Source organism: Balaenoptera ricei, chromosome 5, assembly GCF_028023285.1.
Source record: "Balaenoptera ricei isolate mBalRic1 chromosome 5, mBalRic1.hap2, whole genome shotgun sequence".
NCBI lineage: Eukaryota > Metazoa > Chordata > Mammalia > Artiodactyla > Balaenopteridae > Balaenoptera > Balaenoptera ricei.
In genome coordinates, this window is record NC_082643.1 from 35,795,906 (window position 1) to 35,819,144 (window position 23,239).

At 35.1% G+C, this 23,239-nt stretch overlaps 1 protein-coding gene across 3 annotated transcripts in view; it reads right to left on the minus strand.

Annotated features, from left to right (window-relative positions):
• FBXW7 (F-box and WD repeat domain containing 7) overlaps positions 1 to 23,239 on the minus strand; it is a 204,772-nt gene that overhangs the window by 179,927 nt on the left and 1,606 nt on the right. The window lies entirely within an intron of this gene.

Sequence of the window (23,239 nt, forward strand, 5' to 3'; positions counted from 1 at the left end):
ATTTGCCTAAGAAAGATTCAGTTGTTTGCAAATGGATAGGTAAAAAAATACAGAAAGAGGCAAACCTCAGTGTTATAACAGCTCAGTCTTTTATAAAACTAAAACAGGGGAGAACCGTTCTCTATGAAACTAGTTGCAGAATATAACGGAAGCAAATTACAAAAAGATAAGGAGAGTAATAAAATTAGGTGCTTATTAAGGTAAAGACACAAACTATACAACAGCAAAAAAGAAAAAAAAAAAAGTAATACTATAACAGCTAAACATTCCAATTTTGCTGCAACAGGAATAAGCATCTCATATCCTAAAGACATCACAAGGTTGGACTCACACAAAAAACAGAATGACAAAGCAAAAAGCATAGTACTTTTTAAGTTAGTGAACTGAATTGCAAATTGTTAGAGAACAGAAACAAGTCTTGTCCATCCTCATGCTTCCCACAGAAGCTCAGGAGAGTATCTATCACATAATACTAAATTTATTTCTTTAGAATTTACTAAGTGTAGTATTTTTAATGTTTAAAGTTACTCATAATTTTAGTTTTATTAAGAACAAAAAGTTAAAACAGCAAAGTGCCAACAGAGTTTTTTTAAGTAAATAAAACAGCATGAGAAATTTATATTCAAAATACCATAATACATAAGGACAGACAATATACACAAATGGAACAGAATTGAGAATCCAGACATTAAACCATGTATCTATGGCCAAGTGATTTTCAATAAGGGTGCCAAGTCCATTCAACGGAGAAAGAATGGTCTCTTCAACGAATTCTTCCACATGTAAAAGAATGAAGTTGATCCCTGCCTCACATTATACGCAAAAATTAACTCAAATGGATCAAAAATCTAAATGTAAAAGCTAAAACCAAAAAATTGTCACACAAAAACACAGGGTAAACCTACATGATCTTGGATTGCCACGATCATGGCAATGCATTCTTAGATATGACACCAGTATATGCAACAAAAGAAGAAAATAGATATATTGGACTTCATCAAATTTAAAACTTTCATACATCAAGATATCAAGAAAATTAAAAGATAACCTACCAAATGGGTGAAAATATTTGTAAGCCATATATCTGATAAGACTTTAATGCCCAGAATATATAAAGAACTCCTATAACACAACAAAAAGGCAAAAAAAACAATTTTAAAATGGGCAAAAGACTTGAACAGACATTTCTTCAAAGGAGAAATATAAATGGCAAATAAGCATATGAAAAAATGCTTAACATCATTAGTCATTAAGGAAATGCAAATCAAAATCACAATGAGACACCACTTCACACCTACTAGGATAGCTATAATTATTTTTAATTTTTAATAAATTTTTTAAAGAAAAAAATAAGTACTGGCAAGGATGTGGAGAAACTGTACATTGTTGGTGGGAATGTATAACAGTGCAGCCACTGTGGGAAATAGTTTGGCAGTTTCTCAAAAAGACAAACACAAAATTACCGTTATGACCTAAAATTCCATTTCTAGGTATATACCCAAGAGTTGAAAAAAGGGGCTCTAACACCAAGGTTCTTTGCAGCCTTATTCACAATAGCCAAAAGGTGAAAATAACCCAAGTATACATGAACAAATAAATGGATAATCAAAATATGATATATACATACAATAGACTACTATTCAACTATAAAAAGAAATGAAGTTATGACATATATGCTACAACATGGATGGACCCTGAAAACATTATGTTATGTGAAATAAGTCAGACACAAAGGACAAATATTGTATGAATCTTCACTTATGCGAAATATCTAGAATGGACAAATTCATAGAGACAGGAAGTAAATTTGAGGTTACCAGGTTCGGGGGCCGGGGGTGGGTAGAGCATAGAGAGTTAATCTTCAAAATATCTCACTACCCCTACAAGCTAGGTAAAACAGATAATATAACACAGCAGATGGATAAACTGGCACTCTATTCTCTACCTCCACCAACAATCCACAACAATTTATAGGAAATGTATACTGCAATGTTTCTCCCGCATCAGGATCACCTGGAGGGCTTGTTAACACAGACTGCTTCCTCTGGGTGGATCCTAAGAAGTTACATTTCTAACCAGTTCTGACATGAGGTTGACACTACTAATGGTAGGGGACCAGCTTTGAGAAGCACTGGTAAGGACAATTTACAGATAAATTCAAGATAAAATCAAGATAAATTAATGGACAGTATGAATGAATTCTGTGGTGCCAAAACAACACAGTCTAAGAACATGAGGTTCTAATCCCTCCCTTAATTAAAAGCTCAGATATCTAGGAGCTGATGGCTTGTAAACAATGCTTTACAATTTTTCTTTTCCGACCTTCTAGAGACTGCAAATTTAAAGTTATAGTCTGGGACAGAGAGCTAATGTATATTGTATATTAAGAGCAAACACGTGTTTTAGAAGTTAAATGAGCAGAAAAGCCTGAAATCTTTTGTAGATATTGTAAAACCTAATTAAAAATGTACTCTGGATAGATGGCCAACCCACCTTTTGTTAAACGAACCAAGACAGTACTTAAGTCAAAGTCAAGATTTTTCTTCGGAAAAAAAATTGAGACCACTATACTAAATAAATACATGAAGGATAGAAACATTTCTATACCATAAGCATTAGAAGGAAGCTGTTAGAAAAGTTTTTAAAACTGTTAGTATCAAATACCCAATAAAACCAAATAAAATTTTCAACCACATTTCCATGAAATAACATATTTGGCACAATGTAACTTATGAAGAAATCCTCCAGTTCTAATTAGTGCAAAATGTAAAAGGAATGATGGAAATAGAAAATCACCATTTGGCAAACACCTTAGTAATAATCATTTCAGGTATGAATCATCAATGAAAGTAAAAAGTAGAGAGGTATGATGAAAAATAAGATAATTATCTGGTCACAGAGTATCTTCTTACAGAATACTTATTAATTACAAAGGAAAAACACAACTATGGGGGACAACTGTATCACCTTAACCAATAAAAAAAATTAACATCACTGGTAATTGTATAAATCAGTATCATGTTCCTCCTCCTAAGCTTAATAATGTCACTTCTATAGTATTCTCAACCAAAATGTTCAACATTAATTGAATCATGGAGGGAACCACATAAATCCAAATTGTGGGACATGCTACAAAATTACTGGCTAGTACTCTTCACAGTGTAATAGTTATGAAAGACAAAGATTTTGGAATTGTTTCAGATTAAAGAAAACTAAGCGGAGACATGATAACTAAAATGCAACTGCATTAGATCCTGGACAGAGAAAGGACATCAGTGAGACAACTGGTGAAATCTGAATAAAGCTTGGAGATTAGATAACAGTATTATATCAATGTTAGTTCCCTGATTTTCATAACTGCACTGTCACTGTATAAGATGTTAACACTTGGGGAACCTGGATGAAGGCTGTATGAAAATTTGTGGCAATATTTTTGCCACTTTTTTCCTCAGTTTGAAAAAAAAAAAAAAAAGTAAAACCACCTATAAAACAAAGCTAATAAATCAGAATACAGTCTTGTTTTTATACTATACCAAATTATTAATGTATCTGTGAAGAAACTATTACTGTTGACCCAGTCTTTCATGGGGATAATAAACAAAATGACATGTTCTAGGGTAGATACTGAGATTAAATAACTTAAACTACCACTGCTTCTTGCTAAAAGAATGCGATAAAGAAAAGCCAATAAAAATCAGAAATAATCTTATATAAATTCCTGCCAAAAGTTTTTACAATAGTAGTTTTCAACTGGGAGCAGTACTATCCCCTTAATAATTGTTGAAGTTGCTTTTTGAATCAGTAATTATACACAATTGGAGCACAATGACATCACAATGGAGGAGGAGACCAGAAAAGCATGGGACTATCTCACCAATGGATTGTCTTATCCAAAATACTAACAGCACCCCTATTGACACATACCCCCTACAGGATGGGGAAGAATGTGATAGTGGGCAACAATGAAGAGTGCATTTGTTAACAGCTGTTAAATGTCAGCCTGAGACGCCCAGATTTGCAGAACCTCCTGCTCAGGAAGGTTAAAGTGCTGCCATAAAGTCACACACCCATTTAGACAATTAGCTGTGATTTAAACTGAGGTCTCCTGTGCTCCTTGAAGTATGAGAGGGGGGACAAAATATAAAGCAGAAGACTTTTCTAAATACGGCCATTAAGAAACATTCTCAACACTCGTGAATGAGTAGCATATACACAAAGATGTTCACTGCAGCATTTTTTTATACTTAGTAAAAAAACTGGGAACAACTTAAATGTCCAGTAGTTAAATTATAACATATCTCACCATTTTGCTGGAAGAGTTAGAATAAGTTTAACAGCTCTCTTGTTAATAAACATTAAGTTACAGAGTATAGCTTTTCTGAATTTCTATCAGAACTAACAAAGAATTTTCATCTCTAATGGACTCACCTTTCAAATAAAGTTGTGTGAGTATATCTGTAGTACTAAATTCCTGGAAGTATAACTCCTGAGTCAAAGGGCATATGCACTTTATTTCCACAGATATTGTCAAACTGCTCTCCAAAAAGGCTGCATAAATTTACACTCCCAATAACGGGGAAAGGAGCCTGAAAGAGTACTATACATCCCTCCAGCCACAGGTCAAGCCTAATAAGGGACAAGAGCAGAATTAGACTTTTTGTAACTGAAAAAAAATACTGGGAAAGCTATGAGCTTGAACCAAGATGATGTTAAGGGGCAACTGAAGAAAATTCAAAAGATAGTGACTGGAAAAAAAAAAATGAAACTTTCATGACTATACTCACTGACTGAGTTCAGTCCCTTTAGTAAAAAGGTTAACCTCACTAAGTCTTTTTATATTATCTTTTGTTTTAATTTTTAATTATTTTTATGTAAAAAGTAAAGCAATGAACAGTTGATTTTTGTTGTTGTTGCCAAATGATTAGAAAGTTGTTGCAACATAAATTACCAAATCAGCCAACTTTTCCCTCATCAATTTGAAACGCTGCCTGTGATAAATACCTATGTATATTGGGATCTCTTTTTTAAGTACTTTCCTCAAATTCATCCTAGAGCATTTCATTTACTATCATTTCAGGATACTTCTTAATATCAGAAATAGTTCTTCTGAAAACTGAAAAGCACACCTATAGGCTTCAGAATGCAAAGCTTCTTAAAGGACTGATCCCAAAAATAAAGTCTGGAATTCTATTATTTTTCTCCAAAAAGAAGTTGGCATGACTTATCTCCCCTTTTGTTCATCAAATGCAATATGGATATAACAGAAAGGCCAGAAGCTTAGTTAAAATCAGGCACACCTAGATTAGCATCCTGACCCTGCACTGGTTGCATGACCATGGGCAATTACTTAAAATTTCTGATCCTCCATTTTTTCATTTGTAAACAAAGCCCAAAAGTCCATTCATAGTGTCCTTTTTCCCATTTATATTCCCTTATCTCTTTTTCTAAGTATAGGTAATCAAAATTCAAGTGGATACACTTTTTAAGCCAGTAATTTGAAGAAATTATTCTACAGGAAAAAAAATGAGAAAGTTCTCAATGTACTATTATGAAAAGATTTCTAGGATACACTGTGAAATTTTTTTTAAAGTCTGTATACTATGCTCTTTTTTCTGTAAATTAGGAGAGAATACCACTATACATCTGTGTTTGTATCTCTGCGTGTGTATGTATGCACACATGCACATAAATACATTCTATAATTTTTAAATAGATGTAAAAATATTTTATTTTTACTCTTTCAGACATGTCAAAAGCAGAAAAAGACTGATTCTATCTAGATAAGTTAAAAAAAAAAAAAAAAGAGGCCCCAGAAAAAACAAACTGCTAATAGTGTTAACTAGAAAATGAATGATTTTGAGTTCATGTATCAGAGGCTGATTCAAATGAGGTTGACTGACATTATATTTCTATTGGACAATGTTGTGTTAAATGGCAGCTAAATGAGCTTTTTCAGAGCTTCATGAGTCCTCCTTCAATTCCCTTTGTTTTATGCTCAGGAAGTAAGACTTTTCCCAGAGTGTTTCTTATACTGGAAAACACTGCACACACCAAGCAACATGAAACAAGCAATAATCCTAAGAAGTGACTAGGAGGGAAATCTCTTACGTTTCCTAAAATTCAAATTGTACTACGAATCTTAACAAGAAAAACTGAGATGAGTACATTTTGAGATTCTCTTGAGGGTTAGGACTATCTTAAGTAACAAGTGAAAAGCTTCAGACAATAACAAAGTGAAATATTTTAGGAGCTTAGAACTCCTAGCTGAAAACTGCTTCTGTTTATGGACCTTACAAAGACAGTAAGTAGAAAAGTGGACCAGGAAGCCATGCAAGCACAAGTATGGTTTAGCAGAGCCAACCCTGATTATGCTGGAAAAAAATACCTAGGCAAAGAAGAAGTCAAGAACATCCCAGAACTGAGTTCAGAAAGGTTCGAAGAGAATCATTTTACCCCCACAATGAAGGAATAAACCTAGGACCTAATAAAGAAACTATTTCTTTAAGAATGAGGAGCGTCTGAAGAAAACACAAAAATTAAGAACACTGTCTTAATTTTTTTCTCACCGCTTAAAATACCAGAAAATGCTAACTAATCTACACTGACAAAAAAAACAGATCAGTGACTGCCTGGGGCTGACTCTTCTCAGGCTGATGGAAACGTCTTGATTGTGGTAATGGTTTCATGTATACACTTGTCAAAACTCATCAAATGAAACTCTTTAAATGGATGCAGTTTACTGTACATATTATACCTCAATAAAGCTGAATGAAAATAAATAGGAAACAAACAAACAAAAAAAGCAATCACCATTTGCCCTGTGGCAGTCACAATGTAGCTGCCATTCCCTGTGCATGTGGGAATTTGGTCATGGCAGTTTATATCACCATAATTTTTACTGAATTCCGTGTACTTTTGGTACACACATGTCAAGTTTACTTCCCAATTTTAAATGTCCCCTAAAAGACTACACTATGATTCAGCATTGAAACAAAAAATTATGCTTGCAAAAAAGCACAGAAAAGCAGCAATGGGGAATAAGTTTGACATTCGTGAAGCAAATATTTGTGCTTAGAAGAATGACCACAATTCCGCTTTTTTTTTTTTTAAACAAGGCAACATCCAAGTACTAATAATGTATTGTATCATACTTTAAGCCAGCATCTTCTTCCTTAGTGATAAATAAAATAACAATTTGTCTTAAAATTGATGATGTGGTAGACAGCATTCTAAGATGGCCTCCAAGATTCTAACACCTTGGTGTACACATCTTCTCAAAGTTATTCAACCAAATATTAATCTAAATGCTGTTGTGAAGGGATTTTACAGATGTAATTAAAATCTCTAATCAGTTGACTTTAAATTACTGAGATTATTGTAGTAGGCCTGACCTAAAGAGACCAGTTCTTAAAAGAATGCAGAGTGTCTCCTATTGTCCTTAAAGTAGCAAACCACCATGTTGTGAACTGCCCATAGGGAAGACCACATGGCAAGAACCCAAAGGTAGCCTCTAGAAGCCTCTAGGGGACTGAGTGGTCCATGACAGAGAGCCAGCAAGAAAACAGGGATGCCATTCCTACAAACGCAAAGAACTGAATTCTGCGAACCACCAGTGAGCCTAGAAGAGAACCATGAGCCTCAGATAAGATCACAGCTCTGGCTGACACCTTGATTTCACTCTGGTAAGACCCTGAGGACAGGATCCAGCTAAACCACAGCCCGACTCCTGACCAACAGAAAGTGTGAGATAAACTGCTAAAGTTGTGGTAATCTGCAATGCAGCAATGGAAAACTAACACAGATGCCTTCTTAGATTTGAGGAAATATGGTTTATATTATTTCTCTTAAACGCTGCTAATCTGCTCTATCATCAGAACAATTTCTTATACTTCACATTATTATGAGTGTTATTATTCAATTTCACAAATCAGTAGGATGAGGTGATACCACTCTCAAAACTTTATAGGCAAACAAAAACACTTTATAACATCTAAGAATTTATTTCCTCCATCAACTGGGCACACAAATTTAGTATATTTGCTTCTGTCTTTCTAAACCAGTGACATACCAAAACTAAATAAATAAGTAAATATCTCAGTCCTTATCCATTTCTAAAGGAATGAAAGTAAAGGTGAATGTGTGATAAAAAAAGCTAATTTTTAGATCTAGCAAGGCCATATAATTTGGGACAACCATCTAGTTTCTAAGACCTCAAGGAACTCAGCTATTTAAAAAAAAAAAAAAGACTAATAGAAAACTGAATAAAGTCTGGAGTCTAATTACTAGAAGAAAAATATACATACATAAATGGATAATAACACTTGCTCTGCCAACCTTATGTAGTATACAATTAAATGCCACTGAAAACAGCCTGCACTTCTATAGATCTTATTGTGTGCCAGGCACTGTCCTATAAATAATATATAAGAAATAAATGTATAGATGATAAATATAGTACAGAATAGTGATTAGGATCCCAGGCTGTAGAACCAGACTGCCTGGATACAATCCCAGGTCCACTACTAACTAAAGGTGAGATCTTGAGCATGTTTAACTTCTCTGGGCCAAATTTTCAACTATAAAATAGGGACATTAACAATACTTACCTCACAGGGTTACAGTGAGGATTGAATGAGTTAATATATACAAAGGACATAGAAGAGTGCCTGGCACATATTAAGCACTCAAATGATGACATCAGTATTATTTTTATAATAATACCATATTAACAGTTACCTCTAACAAAGGCAAACTGTGTATTTGTTGAGGATCCTCCTGCTGGACTGTCCCCCTGGGTGGCTTTTAGTTTTATTTAATTGTATGAATCTGCCAGGGCACAATTAAAAATTATTACTGTACTTTTTAACCTTAATGATATGTTTACGGGTTTGAGTATTATGTCTGTTCCTATGTTAAATACTAACTGAAACTTATATGGAAACATTAAAAACTGACATTCTAGGGCTTTGCCATGCAAAATATAGTTTTGAGGGCCACCAAATCAGCATCACCTAGATGCCTGTTAGAAATGCACAATCCCGAAAGACACAGTGCATTTGGCCAATATAGTTTATGTTTCTTTTCCATGGAGGGATAATATTTCAGGCTTTTTTCTTCTTCTCTTAATACTCATTACTTCCTTTTCTGTGCCTTTTAGGCTCCTGGATGTTATTCAGTCTTTTCACAGCAGGTGAAACACTATTTTTCAGGATATTTTAAGGAGAAAATAACATTATTTAGGCCATAGAAGCCTTTCGAAAATATTATTTTATGCAAATCAAATACTAAAATGCAATATTCAAATTCAAATAAATATTGGTTTACAGCTAATGTTGTTGCTTTATAACCAAAAAATGGCACAAGCCACCAAGAAGTGGGATTAGGTCACAACTGCAACATGAAAAACTGATGACTACGACGGGGTACTGCTAATTAAGGTTACAAATTCAAGGTCTTAATCTTTATATACTTGAACTTTTGAAATAAGTGATTTGATATCACCTCATTAGTATAATACAGTGGTTCTCAAAGTTTGGTCCCTCGATCAACAGTATCACTTGTGAAATTGTAAGAATTATTACATTTTTGGGTCTCACCCCACACCTACTGAATCAAATACTAGGTTTGTGGACCAGCAATTTATGGTTTAACAAGGTTTCCAGATGATCCTGATGCATGATAAAGTTCAGGAACTACTGGAATAGTGGTTCTGGTATAGTAAGTTTATACTAAGTTTTCCATCACTAGATTGAATGCAATTCCACCTGATCAAGTTTGAAAATGTATGAATGCTGGAAACAGGACACTAAAATACTGAAACCCAACCTTTACGCCTGGAGACAAGTGCACCTATGACCAAGCCCGTGAATTACAAAGAAATTATGTGATTTACGGCTGATGTAGTTCAAAGTTATTGCACATTTACTTGATTGTCTACTATGTATGGTTGCAGGATTATTTATCAACTTTGTATAACCTTAAACTTTTTACAAAACTACATTTTTTTATAAGTATGCAAGCTTGCAAGGTGAAAATAAAACTTGTTTCTCTGGAAGAAAAAAAGAAAGGCAGGGCTTCCCTGGTGGCGCAGTGGTTGAGAATCTGCCTGCTAATGCAGGGGACACGGGTTCGAGCCCTGGTCTGGGAAGATCCCACATGCCGCGGAGCAACTAAGCCCGTGAGCCACGACTACTGAGCCTGCGCGTCTGGAGCCTGTGCTCCGCAACAAGAGAGGCCGCGACAGTGAAAGGCCCGCGCACCGCGATGAAGAGTGGCCCCCGCTTGCCGCAACTAGAGAAAGCCCTCGCACAGAAACGAAGACCCAACACAGCCAAAAATTAATTAATTAATTAATTAATTTTAAAAAAAAAAAAGAAAAAGAAAGGCAACCTGTGGTAGATAATGTGAAAGCACTAACGAGCCTAAGACTTAGAATCCTAAAATCTTGACGTGATTATCTGATTCCCTGTACCCCAACCCTAAATTCTTATTTACCAGAACTCAATTTCATTCAGGCATCTTTAGTCTTTAATAGAACATCATTCAGCACACTGCTCTTAGTGTCTGCATGTAACTTTTGATAAAATCTTACAAAAGCACTGAATTATAATTCTGAAAGGAGCAAAGTTCAAATGCATATAACTATGGCTACAAATACAGTATTAAAACAGAACCAAGAGGAAAGAGAAAATCTTTCAGGAAACTTTTTTAAGACCAATATCCAGGTTTAGCTCTTTTTAAGGTAACAAAATAAAATTTAAAACTATTTAAATCTCCTAATGAATAAATATAATAGTGCACAGATGTCAAAACTACGTTCTCACTTTATTTATTAAATGTACAGCACCCATAAGTGAACTAGCTGTGTAAGAAATAGTCCAGTACAAAGTATGGGAAGGAAGGAAAAAGTAATTTTTTTTAATGACAAACACCATCTGAGCAAACATACTCCACAGATATCCACTGACTTAAATAATTTATATCTTAGAGACTAACAAGTGTCAATTATCAAATTTTCTGCTATACCTTCCAAGCATAACAAATCATAGGTTTTTAAGTCCTAAATAATATAATTCTGAGGCTCATCCCCTAAACGAGAATCTCTTTCAAAAGATTTAACTCTAACTACAAAACACATTTTACATATAGAAAAAAGTTATTTATAAAAATCACTTTGCTTCATGATCTTTTAGATTTTACCTAGAAAGATTTCTTCTACTGCTAAAGATGTATCTGGGACACCTGTCCTGATGTTGATACCAAGTGCAAGACTAAATTTAATAAAAAATACAGGTTAGTGTAAGTTAGTTAAATCACAGGTTTAAATTTCATAATTATTTTGTATAAGGACATAAACTTGGGAATTGCTTCTCCATGAGTCTGTTAATCTTCTTCCTTCTAACATCTGTACAGGATGAAATCCTATTATTTTCCCCTCCTACCTCAGTACTACTACTTTCAATACAAAACTCCTCCACTGAAACTTAGGAGGCAGCAGCACAGTAATTAAAACATAGACCACAGAGTCAATGGATCTGGATTTGAATCTCAGGTCTGCGAGTTCAAATTCCTAGCTATATGTTCTTAGAAAATTCTGTGAATCTGTTTCTTCTGCCATAAAACAGGCTTATTAGTACGTATTTCATAGGCACTGCTGTGAAGAATAAATTTAAAAAGCATGTAAAATTCCTTAGCACAGTGCCTGACATATATCAAACATTCAATAAGTGATAACAATGATAATCAAAACAGTGACTGTCAACAGAAAGAGAAAGACAAATACCACATGATATCACTTATATGTGGAATCTAAAACAGGACACAAATGAACTTATCTACAAAAGAGAAACAGACTCACAGACATAGAGAACAGACTTGTGGTTGCCAAGGGGCAGGGTGGGAGGGGGTGGAGGAGGGATAGGTTGGGAGTTTGGGATTAGCAGATGTAAATTATTGTATATAGAATGGATAAGCAACAAGGCCCTACTGTACAGCACAGGGAACTATATTCAATATCCTATGATAAACCATAATGGAAAAGAATATGAAAAAGAATGTATATATATGTATAACTGAATCACTCTGCTATACAGTAGAAATTAACACACATTGTAAAACACCTATACTTCAACAAAATAAATTTAAAAAACCATGACCTGTCAAATTATTAATTGATTTTATCAAATTATCAAACCTACATTCTTATCCTCTAGATTCACAACCCTCTCCTAGCTAATTCTTTATAAATAGCTGGGGGCAGCTCTGAGGTAAAAAGCAGTCATCATCAAGAAAAAGAGACCTAGTAGGCAACTTCCTCACCCTCCTTTTCTCCCATGCTTCACTAGCCTCAGTCATTATCCATACTTGAGAGTAAATACATACTCACTCAGTTTGGGCCCAAATGTAAAGGAGATCAAAAGCCTTATTTAACACTTGTACTTAATGAAAGCTCATCCATAATGTAAGACTGATACCACACGTTCATCTTTCCAACAAGCTCAACACTAGAATGCACACACAGGTGAAAAAGAAATCAACCAAAAACATCTTTCAGGAAGCACCTGTTGGATCAAGTCTCATTCAGTGAGTCAAGGAAAGAAAGGTCGACTTAATGCATCACATGCACCAAGTATCTAGGCTGTTTTACTTCTAGGATACACTTTCTAGAAATGAAGAAAAAAGGTCACATGAAATATCTATCAACTTTTGCAACTGGCCTCTAATTCATTCAATAAATATTCACTGAACACCTATGGACATGGTACTACACTAAGCACTCACTTGGAAACAAAGGTGACAAGATAATATCCTTTTCTTGTAGAGCCTATTAAAAAATATTTCCAGTTTGTTTTTCTCTCTTCCATTCATTTGTTAACTTAATATATGCCTACTATGTGGCAGCAAATGTTAGGTATTCGGCAGAAGGAGATATTTACTGAAAAGATGAATAAGATAGAACTCTTGTTCTCAAAAAACTGACAGAGCAGTAAAAGAGAAAAATACAAATAACTATGTTAAGTGCTATAAAAGTCACATAGATACTGTGGGTAACCAGAAGAAAGAACAACTAACTCTACTCACATTAACCAGGACAGGCTTCCTAGAGGAGATGATATTTAAGTACAGTCTTTAAGAAATAAATGTTTCACAGATGAAAGGGAAATAATACTCCAGGCAGAGAAAATAGCAAGGTACAGAGACATACATAAAAGCATATATATACACACACACACAAATATGCATTAAATAGATATGCTGCATACAAATGGATATACAGTCAGTTTTTAGATACAAGTGAAGGAAGTCAGTATTTATACAGAATCTGACTGGCAAAGTACCTTATACTACAAAGATAACCAAATGAGAAACAGCTTACTGATAAAGCAAGGTTTCCTAATCTTGGCACCACTGACCTTTTGAACCAGATAATCCCTCGTCACGGGGTGCTGTCCTGTGTACAATGATTATACCTGGCCTCTACCCACAAACTACTAGTAGCACCCTCACACATACCTCTCCCCCAGCTGTGACCATCAAAAACATCTCTGGATATTGCCAAATGTTCCCAGAGGCTACTGCTATATGCCAGGCAATGTTCTGTGCTTCTCATTTATTCTCACTTAATCTAACAACATAGTATCCATGAGGTGGTTATTATTTTCCCCATCTTACAAATAAAGAAACTGAGGCCAAGAGTTAAACAACCTGCCAAAAGTCACACAACCAGCCTGAACTGAACCCACACAACGGGGATTCAATCCCTACTCTAAGCACCGTTCTGTTGTCTCTTATTCATGCCTCAGCTTTTTTCATCAGATACTTGGAAAGTTAATATTTTGAATCTTATCTGGAAGTATAAACTAAAATTATCCACACAAGTGGAAGTTAAATTAAAAGACTCCCAACCTCAATTCAGGATAAATTAACAAGTATTTTTTTAAGCACTGACTGTATGTATGCCCTGTACCAACTTTGGGAACTAGAGTGGTTCAAAGAAAAGAAAACTACATTTATTAAGGATTTGGTATTATCTTTTCCATACATTATCTCTCTGAAATCTCACAACATCCCTGTGAGGTAGGTATTATCTTTTGTTCACGTGAGGAAGCTAAGGTTCAGAATAGAAAAGTGGTCCCTGACCTAAAAAGGCTTACAATTTAATTGAAGATAAAAGAAAAGTATTTTTTTAAAAAGACAGAGAATAGGCAAGTTAAATATCTCCGTTAACAACACATAGAAGGTGAGAAATTAAAAAAGAGCAGAAGGAAAGTATATAGTTAGATTAGTCAGGGAATACTTCTCAAAAGAGGTTTCTATTATCCCCTTTTGGAAATGAAATGGATGAGTAAACCATGATAAGCTGGGGAGAAGCAACACTTCTGTAAACAATGTGAAACAGAAGTATGAGGACTGAAAGGAAAGATTTGTGATGGCCAACTTAAACAGTAAGCCAAGGAAATGATGGAGTATTAAGTCTGCCTTAAAATTAAGATCGCCCAATAGCTGGAGACAATGACACTAGTTGTGTGCTTTTAGGGTGTTCCTGCCACAAACACTCTCAAGCACAGTAACAGGAACGAATGCAAAAGACCTAAAGGTGAATACTGGTAGGGTTGGTTAATGGAGGCTTAGACATATGAGTCAAACACCAAATTTCATAAGAAGAGTGATGGGTCATCTACTTTGCTTTATGTATTTTGTCTCCTTCAGCCAAAATGTAAGTTTCAAGAGTGCAGGGATTATAATGTTCACTTAGATCAATGCCTGGCACAGTAAGTGCTCAGTAAATACCTGCTGCTGAATAAAGGCAGTATTCAAAATAGTGACATATTCAGAAATAAAGGTCACAAAGACCTTCAGCAACCACAAAAAAATAACAATAATATTGTAATATTTATTATTATTGCAACAACTAACATTTATTGAGCACTAACTCTGAGCCAGACACTGTGATCCATTATCTCAATCCCCTTAACTACCTTTTCAGAGAGGTAGGTACTATTATTACCATCCCAGTTTTACAGGTTCACACACAGAATAAACAACTTGACCAAGGTCACAAAGCAGCAGAGCTGGAACCTGGGTCTATCAACTCCAAGGCTTGCCTCTCAACTACTATGTCACATATATAGAATTACAAGTATCCTTCTAAGGCAAAGCTAGGGAAATGTGGCCAATGAGGAAAGACAACAAACCAAAACCAAAAAGAAACTCCAATGTAGTCAAAAACCATATGTCCACCCCCTCTCCTAGCAGGTACTGTGGATATTTTCCCACCCTAGAATACACTGATTATCCCATACAGATTAAAACTTCAATGGTTTAAAGAATCCAGATGTTGAAAAACTAGGAACTAGAGTCAATCATCTAATCAACATTTCAAAGGGTGGTAGATAACGAGTGGTAACACCCCATGTCCACAACCCAAAGAAATAACAGGGTGTGACCTCTGACTAAGGCTGACCTCAAAACTTCCTGACCCATTCTCCCTGAATCTGCCACTTCCCTCCCTCCCTCTCTCTGCGTCTCTCCCCTCCTCTGTACATCCCATCTCTCCTCTCCTACTAAAAGGCCTTTACAAAAACTCAGAAATTTTGTGTTTCCTACTCTCAATTTCTAATCTAGTAAGTTAAAACTTTTATATTTCTCTAAGGAAAAAAAGTCTACCTGTTTAATACTCAGGTACAAAAAAGGTTCCCCACTCGCTACAGCAGCATTCCAAAAGTTATGTTAGTCAATGAAGAGACCACCAATCATGCAAAAGAAAGCTAATGACCCGCATATTTATTTATATAACCTGGTATTACAGACATAATAAATAAACAGGAAGAAATTAAACTCACTAGAGAGATTATGGTCTTCTTCCATCTATCCAGTAACCTATTCATAATTATAATTCTTTCTGAAAATCTCTAAAATGGAAAGAAGCATAACTCCAGAATTATAACTACAATCACTACCAACAGAAATATTTAAAATACTGACTTTGTTTAAAAACTAGAATATCCATTAAATTAACTACTTAACCAGAGATCCACTAATATATGTCAATCTGATTTCTGCATTTACACCAAAATCTAAAGCAAATCTGCCTTAAAAGAAAAGTTAAAGAATGAGAACAAGAGTTGGCAAGACAAACAGTGCTAAGGAACATATCTCAATCTTTTCTTTCTGCCTTTGTATTTTTTTCATACACTTATCTTAAATATACAGTTCTATTAAATAAACAAACTATGAAGGCATAGACAAATTGTTCTCAAAGTAGAAATACTTTCCAAATACAAAAAACTACCAAGAAGTATTTATTTCTTGAATTGGCCAATAGAACATTGATTATGCCAAGTTTGAAGGATAAGTTATTTCTGAAAACTGATCCTGTATTTAACAAATATTAAGCATGAAAAGGGAATATCCAACCCTCCCTCCCTCGCTCTCATCATTTTAAGAAAAGGAGAAAACTAAAAATTTAGTTAAAACAAAATCCTTCAATAAAATCCTTCAAATAAAATTCCTTCAATCTTAATTTGAGATGTAATGATACAAATAAAACTTATTAAACTTCATGACTTTTTTTTTAAGTTTCTTATTCCCAGTGTTAAAGAGATGGATAGTTAAAAGACTGGATAATCCAATTACATCCTGATATTTCTAAATGGACAATTTAAACCACAGTCATTTTCAGAGATAATCAATAAATTATTCAAAAAAGAGTCCTTTCTGATCTAAGCACTATTGAAGTCTTTAGGGATGAATCCAAATTCCAGTTATGTTCAAATCAGTCTTTCCTTTCTATAAATAATAAGCACAGCAGTTCTGCCATGTCTTTACTTCTTAAGATTTTTTTAAAAATAAAAATGTTAATGAATGATACACTGTTTCAGAGGCTTTTGAAAACATGGCAGAATTACTTCAGTATTATTTGTCAAACTCAATGGCTGAATTTAAGTGTTCGGCAATATAAAGCCTGACTTTAGCCTTCTGTCTATGTCACACTTTAAAAGATCTTTAACTTAATAAGTTAACAGTGATGGGTCACCTTACTATATGCCAGGCACTGGAAGAGCTTTGCATATGTTCTACATTATCTCATTTAATCCTAACAACAACCCTGTGTAAGACATGTCCCCATCAACAGGTGATGAAGTCGACAGTAAAAGGATAAGTAGCTTGTCCCATGCCACAAAGCCAAGAAAGGTACTGCCTAACTAATGAGTCTTCTGCCTCAAGAGTATCAATGTATTTTATGAGGGAAATGAGAAATTAATTAGCAACTGTTGCTGGCTCCATGTATGCATATTTTCAACCATTAGATAGTTATAAATTACCCACCATTATTAGTGGGACAAGTCCTTCTCAGACCTAGAGGATGTCATGCAAAGGTCTATTACTACCCCTTACACTACCCTGAAAAGCATGCCATCCTAAAAGTCTCATTAAGATATATACATTCTTCCAAAAACAAACCAGCAATCTGTCTTGACACTTTTGGCCTAACATATATTGATGGGTTCAGTATCTTCTCCTATGGTGATCCTCTCAGAGGAAAGGCTAAGTGATATTAAAAATATTTTGTACCACTGTCTTTTAATATTTCCTAAATTCCACAGCAGTCATGAAGGAGCATCTAGCATGATACATGTACACACAGACACACAAACAGCACATGCTACCTCCTGCCTAAAGCCACCCAGATTTCCAGTAGCTAACCTTCAGCTGGAAAAAAAGGGCAGAGGTGAAACAGCAGAGCAACAGAAACTGCACAATACCTGACTGATCTACTAGCTACCCCTCAGATGAGGGGAAAGAGCAAAAAATAAGATACCAAACAATAACGTCTCTTGCCCGTTTTTTATTATTTTTCAACTACCTGTATTGCAGGATAATACAACACAAACATAATATTTTCTTAGTTTTAGAGAAATCAATTGTTACTCAAAACTTTTTAAGGGAACATTTTAGAAAAACTGTTATACATTGGTTTGTCACTCAATATCCAGATCAAGTACAGATGTTCCCTCAAATATTTCACAATTCTGAAGGTAGAACAGGAGGAAATTTTAAATATACATGTGTGTAAAAGTATAATTATTAGAAAATATATATCCCATAGTGTTCAGGAAATGTCATGTAGATTTAGGAAACACACTCTAAACACATTGTGAAAGGGATCATGACACAGTATCAATGAGGTATCATAAAAAAGTAGCAAAAATCTAAACTACACTAGGCATAAGACAGACTGGTTTGACACTCAGTGGGGAAAAGTCTCAAAGTAGAAATGTTTAACAGCAAGAGTTCATTACTTGAAAACAACTTTACTCATCTGTAATGACAATTCAGCTACACTAAAAAAAATAAATAAATAAAACCTAATACACCACTCTTTTCCCTGGTCCTCTGAAAGTGTCACCAATATAGAATATTTCTATTCAGAATATTTGCAGATAGGAGATGGACACCTCGTATCTTTTAAATTGCCACTCAACCTTAAGCTTGAAATAAAAGCAAGATTTTTTTTAAAAAGCAAGGAAAGAATCCTCTCCTAATGAATAAAAAAGCAACTTTACAGTGACCTTCTTCCTAAAAGGTATACTAAAATTGTCAGGTTATGTAAAATTGTCAGACCCCTTTTTTAAAGGAAGAGGAATTGAAGTATCAATTATATATGTAGAAACATTATGTAAAGTAAAAGCAGGTTTGAAACTAAAAAGTGGTCACTATTGCAAGAGTAACCCCTCCCCCTGCCATAAACAGGGGAATCCTGAGATAAATAAGATTTATGAAACCAGGGTAAAAATATACCACCATCCAATGTTGACATATGAAACAGATGTTTTGATATTAGCTATGACGTAAAATTGCACAAAGTGAATTATCCTTTCTAAACAACATATTTGAGATTTATTTTTTGGGTGAATCTATTAACCCATGCTACATTTACCCTTAAGAACACAGCAAAACTTTTTAAAGTACACAGTTAAATGATTTAATTGATCTGGTAAGATATAATACTTGAAATTAACAAAACAAAAATTGTGGAGCCAATAATTCTACACAATGAATTGGTCATTGCAAAAGATCAAAGCTTTAAGAAACAGAAGTATCAAACCTTAATGTTCTTATAGTTTGACTAATATTTTCAGCTGATTCAAACAAACCATCAACACTTCTAATTTTACATCTAAAGTAAATGCTTTACAACTTATTTTCAGAACCTTTCAAAATTATACTCACAAGTTTCTTCAAAGATACTTCTGGCCATGATACACAGCCAGTGTATCACTATGTGGTATCTTATATGGTATGGTATCTTTGAATAAGAAATACAAGTAGTCCTACTTTTTAGCTTCATCACTTTATAGATGGCATTGCCCTTGCTCCTCAGTCCATAGTTTTCATCACTGTGGAGGCAAAAGTACCTTGAATAGTAGACTCTGTGCGTTATGCAGAATTATTTTAAGACTGCCTCCAAGGAACACATCTCATTTAGAAAACAGAGACCAGCTAAAAGAGCCAGTCCCAGCTTTGTAGTGGTATGAAGCTCATACTGCATGTTGGTGGACTTGGCAGTCAGTGTTCTATACCAGGGGTCCATAAACAACGAGCCAAACCCAACCTACCTCCTGTTTTTATGTATAAGGTTTTATTAGAACACATTCACATTCATTCACTTACATATTGTCTGTGGCTGCGTTCAAGAGCACTTCAGGAGCAGAACTGCACTGTTGCAACAGAGACCATATGGTCCACAAATCTAAACTATTTACTATTCAATAACTGGCCCTTCACCAGAAAAAAGTTTGCCAATCCCTCCTCTACACAATGAGATGCCGGAGGCAACACAAGACTTCTCCAAAAACCATCTCCAAGTACATGAATTGGGCTGCTGCTAGCCTAGGTGTGGGCTTTCGGATCATCCGGTGATAAAACACACAAACACAAACACACACCCTCAAGGCTCTTTAATCATCCCATATCAGTCCCAAAGTTGCCAAGGCAGAGCACATGAGGTGATCACTCCCTACCACCAGGGTCCCACCTTCCCCACTGTCTTTACTAGTAAATCAAGTTAACCCAAAGAGGCTGCCCTTTAAAGTTCATAGAAACATGATTTCGCCTGCATAAAAACTGTTGTGGAAAATAGAGGGTGAGGAGAGAAGGCACTCATATGGCATATATTCCAGATCCTAGAACCACCATAGATCTAGCTCCCTGTCTAAATAGCTGTGGCTCGGAAGGTCCTGCCATTTGAATTATCACTCTTAAGAAGAGGCCAAAGAGGCTACTAAGAAGGTGAATTCGAACTAAGGAACACAAAAAAGTGTGGATATACATACTCCCTACCTCACAATCCTTAATCCTTGTTAGTGTCAACACTAAATGCAAGTTTCACCACAAAAATTTTAAATTTTAATTTTTAAAAAAATCAGTCTTCCAGTGTCCATAAATGCTTCGAAGATGTCTGAATTTTTTTAAGTGCCAAGTTGGTTTTTGTTTGTTTGTTTTTTAATAAAAAGATTTTTTAAGGCATTTTCAGCACTGCAGTGCCAACACAGGGATATCCCCTCCATTGTATGGGACACAAAGACACACACCAACTGCGAGCAGGGGAAGCAGCGTTCTTTGCCAGCTATTTTTAGCCCCACTTCGACATGTTAGAGACCAAACTTAGGATAATAATGAAAGGCAAACTTTAAAAACATGAATTTGATGAAATAGATCTGTCCTTTTATGTATAAGTTCCTTAACACTGAAATCTTATATATTCTTCTGAACTTAATCTCAAGGGACCTATATACCTTACAAAAAGCTTGTTAGTGTTTCAAAAATAATCATCTGCCCTAAGACTGAACTGGTGGCCATGTTTAAAGGTTGTTCCTCCTTTTTCAATTTCAACCCTTATTCACTTTTAAAACAGGAGAGTCTCATCCATTCTCCTCTTCCTGTATCTTTGCTAACTTTAACACATTCCCCTCCCCCCAAATACCCATTTTTCAGCTCTCTACTGTCCATCAGCGCTATAGAGAAACCTTAGTACTTTGATAATGACTCCCAATTCTACATTTTCAGCATATCACTCATTATTTTACTGTCTTAAGATTGCATTGGTATCCAACTTTAACCCTAAAATTTAATGTCCAAAGTCCACTGCCTCATTTCCGAATTACTTTTTATAAGAAACCACTAGCACCATACTAACATACTGGAAGCACCTTCTTTTTCACCCCTCCATCTGTACAGCTCTTCAATGACTGTGGTGTAAAAATGTTAGTTCTCTAGAAAAACAAAATCCTAATCCAAGTATAATGCTTCTTGGCTTAAAATACGATTTCTTCTCAATGGTCTAAAACTACGCTCTCAGAAACATTGTTCTCAATTCATTCTTTGGGCTGCAAACATGTATCCACACAAACACAAATTGGCCCTAAGCCTACTCAACAATCTCCCTCTGTATTCCCATAAGCTAACTTCCTAATTACATTTGTCCCTCACCCCCTCCAATTCCAAAAGTCTTAAACACTTTATCTCCACCTGTTCTTTTCTTCCTAAAAAACTTTCTCCTGGCTCAGACACTCCAATAAGTTCTGTATAGTCCAACATCAACATTTCCCTAGTGAAAAATGTACGAATACATTTACATCTATAAGGTACCAAACAGTAGCTGACGTACAGTGGTCGCAGATAAAAACTGGTCCATTCCCCCTTTTCTATAATTTTGTGCAATCTGTGTTTCACTGCCTCTGCCACCCATAAGCAAAAGCATCTCAAAGGCAGGGACCCACAAATGCTCTGTTGTTTCTTTGCTACCCAAATATACGATAAAACATTACCATGATTTTTAACCAATCTATAGTCAAAACAATACAAGTCAAAGTTGTAAGCAACTTTGATGGAGTATAATCTACGCTCAAACTAGTTTGTTGGTCTGTCCTCCTTTGCTCCCCCAAAAAACAGCCTATGCAAGACTAGATTTTTCTTCCTATCTTTGTGAAGTATGGGACACATGACTTCCTCAAGGTCACAAAATAACAGATTTAGAGACATTTGTTTTTGATTCCATGTCTAACATTACATCCACTACTCAATATTTTGATGCCAGTACTTATTTAAAGTAGAATTTAAGGTTCCTAACAAAAGCATAACAAGGAAAAGGCATATAAAGAAAAACAAAACAGCTGGTGAAGTTCCAGAGGAGGGCAAAGTGATCAAAAGGATGGAAGAAATTATTCTAAGACAGACAAAAAGTCAGGAAAGATGATAGTAAAGAGGGGCAATCAAAATCTACAAACCAGGAAAAGATGAACTCCAGCTTGTTCTAGCAATTCTCAAAACACGAACTTGGGATGTGTCTTGAAACTTTATAAAGAGACAGGTTTGGGATAAATAAATGAACTGTTACATAATTCAGGGGCTAATAAACCTGTAGAATTCGTCTCTTCAAAAGAGAAAAAGTACAGGATGAAAAGTTTGATAAAGTTTTAAAGAAGTTTAATCAAGATCCTGAATGGAAAAGTTAGCATGGATAATCCCAGGCTTACATTCATTCCCACAAAGTTCCTCTCAGCAGTGGCTTCAGAGAGTGTGAGCTCACACAGTTGTCTGGAGGGGCCATAATTCTTAGTACTGCCTATGTTCTGTTATATAAAATTCCACCCTATGCTTAACCCTAAGGTCTGTATAAACATATGAAATGTCAATTACTTTCCTGCATCTTAATTTGGCACTCTGAGGGGATACCTAAATTACAAATCAAAGACTTTATAGACTTCACCTTTAAAATAAAGGAAGAGGAAAAACATCATTCTTCAAAGAATTAAACATCAGAAGTTTCTCCTCATTTGATAGAGAAGCATGAGATAACTCAAATAAGCAAAGCTTCAAGTCATTCCAACAAATAAAAAACTGCTAGCAATTAGGACATACGCTACTCAAGAAAAAAAAGCATTTGAGTAAGGAAAAAATTTAATACCTTTTATAAACTGGTTAAAGTACTAAATGCTCTCCCCCAAATCAGTTGTGATCATAAGAACTCAGAATTTCCTGAGTAACTGAAATCTGTTGCAGTGTCTTCCTGATACGCAGGAACTGCACCCAGGAAATAAGAAGGTAAAAAAAATTCCTGTACCACTAGGTACTGAAATGAAATCGCTCAAGGAAGACTGGCAAAAAAGAAAGCAATTTTACTTTCAGGGGTTCAAAGAGTCAGGGGTCCCCACTTGGGAACCAAATAAGAGTTGCC